Genomic DNA, 11237 nt, shown 5'->3' on the forward strand with positions numbered 1-11237 from the left:
AACTGAGGAATTCCCGTGGAACATTGAGACAGACCACTACAATAAGCCGCGACAGTACACGTGGCGGGCTGTTCACGTCTTCAGCGGCCATTACAGGCTAGATCTCACTGCCGTGCAATATTTACTGAACTTATAATGTCTACCTCCTTAGTCCCTATATAACATTAGGAAAATGAGAGAAATTACCATGTTCATTGTCCTCTAAAATGCATGCCACCCTGTACCTTTTGTATTTAAAAGATATACCCCCAATAATTGCAGAGATCTTCCTCCTATCATCGTTATACCATATTGTTTGTATCAGGACCTTTAATCGGCAAGTATATCGTATTTCAAGCTGCCAGACTGGAATTCTGAAAGAAGGTTCCCCGAGGGGGATCAGTCAGTCAATGATTATATTTCCGTGTTATGTTCTCCCATTAAGAATGTTTTCATATAGTTAGCAAATACAATTAACATATACAATTAATATGTATTAACATATATAATTTAAATTCAATTCAGGCTGAACACATTCGCGCATCAGGTTTAATACGGAAATTTGAGTTCCATTCAGATAAACTTTAAATTTATACAAAAATGAAGCGTACTATTCACACTTTCGTTGTCAAATTCGTTGTTCGTGTATTTTGAGTGCGCACTTTCAACTCACATCTGATCAGATAAACAGGAATGATAATATTTAAAGACCCAACTTTAAGTTAACGCCCCCAAATTTTACCTGTGTGGTGATCAATGATAAGCCGCCGGTCAATAAAACTTTTAACAATAGAGCTTAGGTTGATTGAATAAGGGAGAGAGAACGAAGGGTAGACTAGCTATGTGTCAGCTTCTGTTTGGGATACCATCGTTACACAGAAACCCTAAAGAGAGAGAGGAGGAGGTGCTCATTACACCAATATTTTAATTTTAATGTTGCAATCTTTATTATTAAACATTTAAATAAAATAATTTATAGCTGTTATCACTATTTCGATGATACAATCATGCTTCATACAAGGCCAATAAATACAATATTGATGCAAACACATATACTACGAATGTGACTAAGTACGATCTAATATCTCTGTGCGTTGTAAGGAATATTAATTTGTTCACTAAATAAAGTCTGCACGCTTGCTATTTATTGGAATTATACTGAGCAAACTCAAGTGTGGATAGCTTGTATAGGTCTTCTGTACACCCCCCCCCCCCCTTGAAGAAAGAAATAATTTTTCATAGCACCAATAATTAATTTCCTCACCAATCACCCTCATAAATCATTCTGAATAGTCAGTTTCAACCCTCGGTAAGCTTTAGAGATGACCACTTGTGAGATACTAATATAATAATATATGTCAGTGGCGGATTTAAGGGCGGCCCCCCCCCCCCTCTAAAAAATTCAAATTTAAGGTAAATTGTGGTATCTTGTTTAGGAAAATGTACTAAACGATAAAACAAGCAATAATTTTTTCCACTCCCGGAGAAATAAATGACAAAATCTTTTGATTTCTTGAATTACTTTAATTGGGAGAAGTTTTGGGTTTTTTTTCAAGAACTCTTAAATTTGCGTCATTTTAGTAATTTCACCTTATTAAAAATAATAGAAAATAGTACAAATGACTTAGATAGGAGACATATTTCAAACCCTATAAAATCTGTAAAATCCAGGAGCCCATACCCCCTGTCTCATACCCCCCCCCCATAACCACAATTCCTGGATCCGCCCCTGTATGTAAATGTGTGCAACAAATCCTATAAACAAACAGGGGGCTACCTGCTTCGAGACCGATTCACGATGTATAAACCAACTTTATCTGTGGGGCCTAATTGTCGACGTCGGTAGCCTTGTCCTCTATCGCTAACTGGTCAGGGTTCTCGTCCTTCTGAAATGAAATTTTAAAAAATCAGAATATCTTACTGAAGATATAAGGGAAAATAAAAGGCTCAATAAGATATATGACGTAATAAATTATATCTTACTTTCCCAGTCATGGCCTCCGTGATCATATGCGAGATTGGCAGAGCCAATTCATTCTGATTTTGGATATCGTAATAACGACTGGCCGTCGACTCTTTATGACTCATATGACTGGCAAGCATTTTAGCACCAAGGGGGTGTTTTTTCGCACATTAGTAACGACGGATTTCATCATTCTAGTGACACTCACGCCGGACTCTGGACCGTGTACACTTCTCCAGGGGACATTAATGGCTTTGTGCACTCCACTGTGGTTGATGGGTTGGACTCCAGATCCCTCAATGTCACGAAGATTGATTTATATTTCCACAGGTCTTCATCGAATCTATCCAGAGTTTTCACCATGTGGAAATATGCCTGGATATATGCCCAGAGAGGGCCAGGAAGGGCTACACTAGCCGGACTTATATAATCCGGCTTATGCTTGGTGATCTGAAAGCAAGCACATCAAAATAATATAAAATTTGCAAAAGAGGTAAATAAGTTTGGCATACAGTAGTAAGTAAAAATAAACTTCAACAGGATAGCTCATATGGACCTCCTCTGAGCCTTCTCCAAAATGTTTGGAGTGATGGGTAGGAAAATTTCTGTTCGCTGGCCGTTGGCCACTAGGATTCGGAAAATTAGATAGAATGTGACTGGTCAACAGGAGATGCTTACTTCTCCTAGGCACCTGATTCCACCTCTGGTGTGTCCAGGGGTCAGTGTTTGCCTAACTATCTATTTTGTGTTGCTTATAGGAGATATGCACCATGTGAGAAAGAAGAAACACCAACAAAGGAACCCTCTGTGTGTGATCATGTGAAATCCTTTGAGAGCCCTGGGAGTGTCATTAAGAAATACTTCTATAATTTCAAAGTTTCGAACTACGGATTCAGGAAAGTCAGGAAAACCCTGAGTCTAGAATTATGATTATAGTCAGTATTCAAGTGGCAAAGTAATGGCAATCAAATGATTCAATGTACAGAGAAGTTAGGACAACAAATTCGAATATTCTAAACATATAGCTTTCCTCAAATCCTCTGCAAAAACAGGGTGATCCTTACAGGTGGATCAGAATAGTGTTTTATTATAGTCTTCATCTGAGTCGCTGTAATCTCTCCAGCAAGATATTTATTTAAGATACTTGTAGACTGGTCCACACTCAGATGAGTCATACTCCTATACAAGTGGATGGTGATTCTTGTTTTTTCGTTTTTTTTCTTGAATGACTTCTACCAACTTCCAGCATTTTCCCTCCATAGTGGAAAGTCTTAGGAGGTGCTGGAAGCGTTTTCTACGTTTGGTTTGTTCATGTTTTTCTGCAGGACACTGTGGTTTTTTCCCCATCTTTTAATCAAATCTAATACACCAAGAACTACATACATACATGCATTGTTTAGTATAACACCTATGTGAAAAATTCAAACGCTTTGGTATTTGGTGGAAAACTTCCCTCCGTATTTCTTAAATAGAGTGCTCCTCATTATTCTTACCTGCTCCAAATTAGATGTTTTAGGCTGTTTGTTGCTTCCTCATTTTGTGATAGCCCAAGGAATGAAAGAGCGTGGTGGCTCCGATTTTTATAGATGATGATTTTCCGAAGACAGGGGCCGGCTGTATCATTTTGAAGGGTGCGAAATCTAGTAGTGGGTATGGCGTGCTGAAGGTGAACTGGCCAGAGGAGGGTAGTAAGCAGGAAAAGGCGCACCGGGTGGCTCTTATGGTAGAGATGCACCTGACAAGGTCACAGTTCCCAGGTGGATGTCTGGAGGTTAGTCATCTCTGCCATAAGAAGCTGTGTGTCAATCCAGTGCACTTAGTAATTGAGCCACATGCCAAACTTGGAGCGGATGCATTGATTCCACAAGGGGGTTTGTTGTGGGACACACCTGCCACATTGCATCATATACTGTAATTATTTAAAGGGACTAGCTCACGATTTTTGATAAAACTAGATTTCATTTTTGATGGTAAACATTAAAAATATAACTCATTTCATATTGAGAGCCAAATTTTGACCTTCTGAATGCAACAATTAAAGCAATATTTTAGCCTTAAATCTGTGTTATGTAAACAAACACTCGAGTCTTTTTATGTATACAAACAAATAAGTGAAATATTGATTTTGTAATATAAAGCATCTTTATTTTGCATAGTCACAAATTTTAACTTTTAGGTGACACATTTACCCCATAACTGCTACGAAATGTGAAAGATATAATAAACTTAGATCGATATCCATTTCTTTTGACAATTTCATAAACAATAACATACCGCAATCTTTGTTTACAAAACAAATAATAAACTCTCTATAATGAGCTCTCTATAATGAGCTTCTTTGATAATATATAACCTTAATTTTTATGTGAACTCTTTTAAACACATTAGACAGTAGACTTTGATCATTAAAAGTGAAAAAGACAATTTTGGGGGAAATCGTGAATCAGTCCCTTTAAGAACAATTATAATGCTAGTGATTTAGTTTAGAGTAATTATGCTCGGTATCTCCATTTTTTTACTAGGGCTCGAAGTTAGCTCAACATTACATTTTTCTGGTATTTGATTTCTTCTTGATGCCTCTCATAAAGTTTGTACAATTGTTTCGTTTGAAAACTCTTTTACTTTTGTGGGATGGCAATTTCTGATAAGCCTTGTTTAATTCATAATCTTTTTGTACTTTATCAAGGGTTTTGTCCACTGAACCACTGGTGGGGATGACAGCATCTACCCCTGCACGGAGACCCCGAATAGACATGCCCGGACCATTATTAGAAGAGTGGACAGCACTGTGCACCCGACCGGAGAAGTTTCTCGTAAATGTTACATTGCGAGGCAGAGATCATCGCAGGGTTGGATTAAAGCTCTCGATCTTCTGAGAGTTGCTGTTTTTGATCGTCTTAACCAGGACAGCTGGAGACAACCTTTTTGAAATACAAGCATGGGGCAGGTTCTCATTTTCGGCCGAACAGGGTATTTTGAAATTGTGACTCAGATAGGTACTTTTTCTTAACCAGTCACTTTTTAACCCCAATTTGCACACCAGAGAGTGTTTTCTGCACGAGCACCCATGTAGCAATGCACCATTGCAAATTTGGCATATGGGAGCTTGTTTATCATCTTTGCAGCATCCCCCGCAAACGCCTCATAAGCTTGATTCATCTCGGCTGTGCATCTGTCAACTGCATCTAGGGCAAAATTATGTAACGTTTTTATTCGTTCAGCCTTGTTTCTTCCAGGCATGACCTGTGCCAGTTTTTCGTCTCTCTTGATAGACTTTCTGATGCTTTCAGACAAATGCTGAGTGTCGATATAATGAATTGGTTGTTCTTTCAGAAGCCCAACCTGATAGAGGGAATGCGCCGCTCGACCAGCCGCGCTGTCCGGGTCAGTGGTTACTTCCTGTACCTCAGGGCCAGTCTCGCAAAGGAGTTCCGCCATTCCCTCCTTAGCCCAGGTGAACTCATCCCCTATGGTGTGATGCATTGGAAGGTTTGCTCCACATACCCCAGGACTACAACAGTGGTCAACAGTGCCCTCATCAAATAAGTGGGCATGTTTTGAAGAAGAAAAAATCACCACTTTCATTAATTGATGTTTTGTGGTGATATTCTCTGCAAAAGAGAACACATTGTGTGTCGCCAGCTGGAATGGTGTCAGTAGTAAGTATAGCAGTCTACAGTATGTGCGGTCAGTCACCTTGACCTAGATACAAGAGTCAAGGTCAATGTTATTAATAACCAGGTCACCTTGATGAATAAGGTCAGGGTCTGTGCCCTTGACAGGGGTCACCTTAATAATCAGATCACAGGGTCACCTTGATAATCAGATCACGGGGTCACCTTGAAAATCAGCTCACCTTGATATATAGGTCACCTTGATAAATAAGGTCAGGTTCAGGGACCTTAATAACTGGCTCACCTTGATATAGGTCACCTTGATAAATAACTTGATAGCTAGGTCACCTTGATAAAGAAGATCACCTTGATAGCTGGGTCACCTTCATACAGATCATATTGATGAAAAGGGTCACTTTGATTCAGAGTTAGTAATACCAAAGCTACCAGAGAACATTCAAGACTCGTTTTCAAGGTTATCTTAAGGTCACCACATTTAATTAATATATATATATATATATCCTCTATAGCATAAAAGTTTCAGAGTAATTAGTAAGGAAGCTCAGTTCTGGTTCATACAAAGGTATGTGATTTTTTTATGTTATAAAACTCTCCATAAGATGAAGGAACCATTCTTTAAGAGGCTGTCTACGATAGAACCATGCAAATGGCTATTGATGGGCATGTGTCAGAATTTCATGAAACTTGGTATATATCCTTTAGATAACATAACTTGAACGTAAAAATAATTATTTTCATTCCACTCGATCGGTAACCATGGAAACGAGAGACACTTGGTTTTCCCCCATTTCTATATTTAGATCTATTGAAAAAAATCAGACAATGTACTTTCTTTTTGGTTTATTGCAAAACCCATGTCTTGCAATTTAATGATACCTATTTCATGATATTGCAGAGACAAATAGGAATTAATAACACATAAGCAATCAAAATTTAATACACAGTGTAATAAAATATCAAAATTTCAAAATGAATGAAATGCTGAAATTTTACCCAATTTCACCTATTTGCACTGAAACAGGTATAGTTGCCCAAGAAACGCTTCAATAGACATCATATTTGATACATGTGTAGAACCTATCAATTTCTAATACATGTTAAAGGGAATTTGGTTGCAAATGAAATTTAGTGGTATATTGGGGGGGGGGGGGGGGATTAATGCAAGAAAGAAAAAAAAGGGAGGGGTGATAATGTCGGTTTTGTAGAGTTAAAATCTTCAGATAACGTAATAATATCATTGCACATGTCATGCATAAGCATTAATGAAGGGTAAAAATTATTGTTTGTTGTACTTTGACCCAATATTGGAGGGAGAGGGGTTATTTTGAAAACATCTTCCACCAATAAATAGTACATTTATTGTAGCCATGTACAAGAATCGTGTATTCAAAGCGTTTTTGCTTTCTATCAAATTCAGCAGGCAATTACAACATATGATATATCTCTCATGTTTTAAATTCACTCTGCATATGTAGTTTTATTGTAAGTAAAGCCATAAAGGATGGGGGGGGGGGGTGATATTACACTGTAAGTCGGGTAATGTAAAAAAAAATTCATGAACATCACATACAAGATCATGAAAACATAGAGATTTAATCATTGCAATTCTTCTTTTTTTTCTTCTTTTTTGTTGCAACTTTCAACTGAAACTATTGGCAAAACTATCCCATAGAAGAACATTCAATTTTTCTGTACATTTATACCAAAAAAAAAAAAAATTAAAGCACAAGTGTGAGTTTTAGGAAATCTGACATCTAGAAAATCCTGAGAGATGTAAAATAACCTCCAAGCAGTGACTAAAAAATTAAAACAGTTTTCCTTAACCACTTATGAGTTCAGTCATAGATAATATATATTGGATAATAATTGGTTACATTCAATTGCAACAATATCACTGATGACATTCTGGAGGTCTTTGTCATTTTCTGGACCCTCCCCATTTTTCACCATGTCAATACAAGGAAAGTAATTGTTTGGTTCCTTGGAAAGCAGGGGTATGACTGTCTTACTTCAGAAACATCTGCAAAATAACAAAACAATTCTTATTATTGCATGAGTTTGCCTATTGTCAGGACCCCCCCCCCCCCCTTTGGTCATATAGAAAACCCAGACATATTAGCATCACATGTATTTTGAACGTTAAATAACCAGAAAAGTTATTATAATATTTAGAGGTTTTATGGCTACGTTTAACCATAAATTACAATTTCAGCAGCTCACCCTTTGGTATTAAAATCCTCCTTGCAATTTGTTCACTGTTTTTATTGCACAATAATATGCATCTCTTTTAATCATTAAATTTGAATTTAGAGACCGAGATAAAGATTTTCATTTTATTGTGAGAATTTTCTTTTTCAAATGAGTATGCACTGATATACTCTTTGTGATCTAATAAAAATTTTAATTTGATAATTAATTGATTTATAGATGGTGTTTCTTTTTCTAGTGTTCTCATAAAAAACAATATTTCATGGGTCAAGTTGTCTAAACAAGGGGTGAGTTGTCTAACCAAGGGGTTAAGTTGCCTAAACATGGCTTGCCTGAAACATAAAACTGAAAGTAACACAAGATGTGAAACACTAATGGCAACAAAAAACTATAAACAAGGTCCAAAATTTTGATTTGAAAAGAGTTCTTGTCACAAGGATTGTTAACATGAAATATGACAGCCTATCATTCACCCAGTTTTAAAATTTGGGTCAAATTCCAAATTTAAGGTCACAAGGTCAAAAACTTTAGCACAAAAAGTAACTTGACTTGTAACTCATTGATATAAATGCAGGTGTATAAATTTTCAAATCAACAGTTGCAGACACATTGTCAAAAAAGTCATGAAAACTGTTAATGCACAGATGTATAGACAGGCTTAGGCCAGATAAAATAATGTGTGGTTCTGGTTACACTACCTTGAAAAATATGGTAGGTAGGTAGGTATTTTATTTCATTTTTTTAAAATTTACTTTTTTAATGATAGATTTTAGATGGAAACACAATTTTCTTTTACTTTCACTTCTTTTCATTTACCATTTATATATATACCTATCAAAATTGGTAGGGATCACCCTAATTTTGACAATTCTTATATATTTATTTCAAATAAAAAAATAAACACAGGGGGAAAAAATCAGTGCAATTGCCAAAATTATTTTTTGAACATGAAAGTAGGAATGATATTTCAACTAGAGTACTGTTTTCAAGCCCTTCCAAGTTTTTAAATCTATTCAACATTTTCAAAAATAAGGAGGGTAATCACTTATTATATTCAAGCAACCTGAGATTTGCACTATTGTTTATGTAAGCACTCTTTAGTTCTACTTCTAAGTCACTTTCTGTCTAATGTTAGATGACTTGTAATAAGTGTTTACAGTTTAGCATTTTAGTGGTATCTATATATTGGCTGAAGGAAAACGGGTCAAAAACCTATATATATATATATTGTGGTATATACTATACAATCTTGAAAAAAGGTGTGCATTATATTCGGCAAAATACGGTAACTGAATTTGGAAATGGTCAAAAAATGTTTAGGGTTGGGGGTAAAAACTAGAGACGGTCGGGTAACCGGAACCACACATATTCTTTAATTTGGCCTGTTCACTGTAGGGCTCTTGACTATAGGCAGGGTTTTAATTAAAACAAATATCTTGTATACTCTTAAGTTTAATATTTTTTTTATTTGTCTGCAGAGATATTTATACAATACTACATATACATATGGTATATGCTACATCTATAATGTGAACTTGTTGTCTTACATAAAACAAAATTGTATTTATCGAAATCACAGGAAAGTTTCAAAGTGATTAGAAGCATTTCACATTACCTAAACCTGCATTTATTATTAAGTGTGTAATAAACATGATACAATGTAAATAACAGAATAATTAATAAAATCTTACTTCTTTCTGATTTTCAATTCATTAATCACAGATCTCACAAATATTTCCATAGACTCATACATAAATATTTAATGACATTTGATTTTATTTAAAATGATCTTGATTCAATATGCACTGCTAAATAAATTTTCTGTTTATAGAACAAAAAAAAACCCTAGTAGTTAAACTACAGTTACATTAATATTAATGCACACCCCCTCCCTTCAATCAATTCTATTATCGTTTTCTTTAAAAGTTAAAAAAAAATGTCTAAAAACTACAATATAAATTGCTCTTACATTCTCCAGAAAAATCCTGGACCTGAATTTTACTTTATTTGTTTGACTTAATTCAGTTTCCATCCATAATTCTATCAACTTATATGTTAGTTGTTAACCTAGAGGGTGTCACTTAAATTCCTATTAGATTTTATTCAGACATTTGTTTGCATCATACCTTTCAACTCTTTCTTTACATCTGTCTTAATATGGACACAATTTTTGTGTTTCTCAATGCATTGTCTTGTCTGCAAACACCAAACACATATATTTCATTATATTTCCTAAATATATTGTAACAGTATTTTAATCTAGAAAATTGTGCATTCAGCAAATTGATATCTTAAAAATTTCAAATAGAAAAATAGAAGTAAAATTTTATAGATTTCATCTATGAGTATTTATGCATAAGTGCATATTTCAATATCTGTTAGTGCAGGAAGATATAAAAACAATTTAACTTACCAGAATCAATGGAACATGTGTTGTCAGCTTGAGTAATGTGGCAGATATATCGGCTTTGGAGTCACGGAGTCATCCCCCCCCTCTTTCACATCTGAGTTAGATTTGTCATGTAATGGGTGACAACATGTTGTTCTTTATTCAAAGTCAACGTCCATGATTGGCATAGGCATGATGATGTCTGTTAAGTCTAGATCATAGTTAATGCACACCAGCTGTGCAGGGCAGTGAACAAAGATTCTGAAATTCACACAATTTCGGATGGATATTTAAAAATCTCAATTGTGCTGAAGTATACTTCTTGCAATCCTGATGTAAATAAACACCCTCTTTCCTTGAAATTTTCACCAAGGCTATAAATTCATCTTCCATCACTTTCCACCAATTCCATGTTGTTGTCATCTGCCTTATGAATCATTTTTCCTTACCTTCTTCCCATGAGAGTTCCACAAAGGGAGATAATTTTTTGATAAAATTTCCGAATTTCATACCCCAAATAAATGACTTTCTATTTATTTGCAACCAAATTCCCGTTTAGTAGTGATAATTTATGCATAATTCTGTGTTTTAAACCACGAAACTATTTATTTTAAGCGTTTCTTGGGGTTTTATGACTCACTAAATATAGCATTCAATTTGAAAGTTACATAATCTAACTAGTTCAAACACTATACGACTTAAATCTGGAGAATGAATTTTAAAGTTATGTTCACCAATTCAAAGGTACCGTTCAAATAGACTATGCGGAACTGAAAGTATATGTGATTATTCTGCTTTTGATATTCTAATGACTAGCTGAAAATACACCATTTTTGCGTGAAATTGATGTGTATATTGTGCTAAAAATAGAACGGCCCATTAGGTGTTAGTTCGGGAGGTACTCATCGATTTTGCCACAAAATATGATATAACTAGTAAAATACTTCTGAAATATAAAAAGGTCTGAAAATTTGACAACACCTTCCATAATATTTTTTTGGTTTTGCATGGTTCTATCGTAGACAGCCTCTTAAATAAAACCACACATTTTACAACTCAGAAT

General features: G+C 35.3%; 1 long non-coding RNA gene across 1 annotated transcript; it reads right to left on the minus strand.

Moving 5' to 3' along the window:
* Positions 1–398: 398 nt before the first annotated feature.
* LOC125661466 (uncharacterized) lies at positions 399–10581 on the minus strand. The gene is made up of 3 exons (XR_007364909.2): positions 10199–10581; positions 9912–9981; positions 399–7597 (listed from the first exon to the last, which is right to left on the minus strand). It is a non-coding gene; the product is annotated as an uncharacterized LOC125661466 (long non-coding RNA).
* Positions 10582–11237: the final 656 nt, after the last annotated feature.

Source organism: Ostrea edulis, chromosome 8 (genome assembly GCF_947568905.1).
Source record: "Ostrea edulis chromosome 8, xbOstEdul1.1, whole genome shotgun sequence".
Taxonomy (NCBI): domain Eukaryota; kingdom Metazoa; phylum Mollusca; class Bivalvia; order Ostreida; family Ostreidae; genus Ostrea; species Ostrea edulis.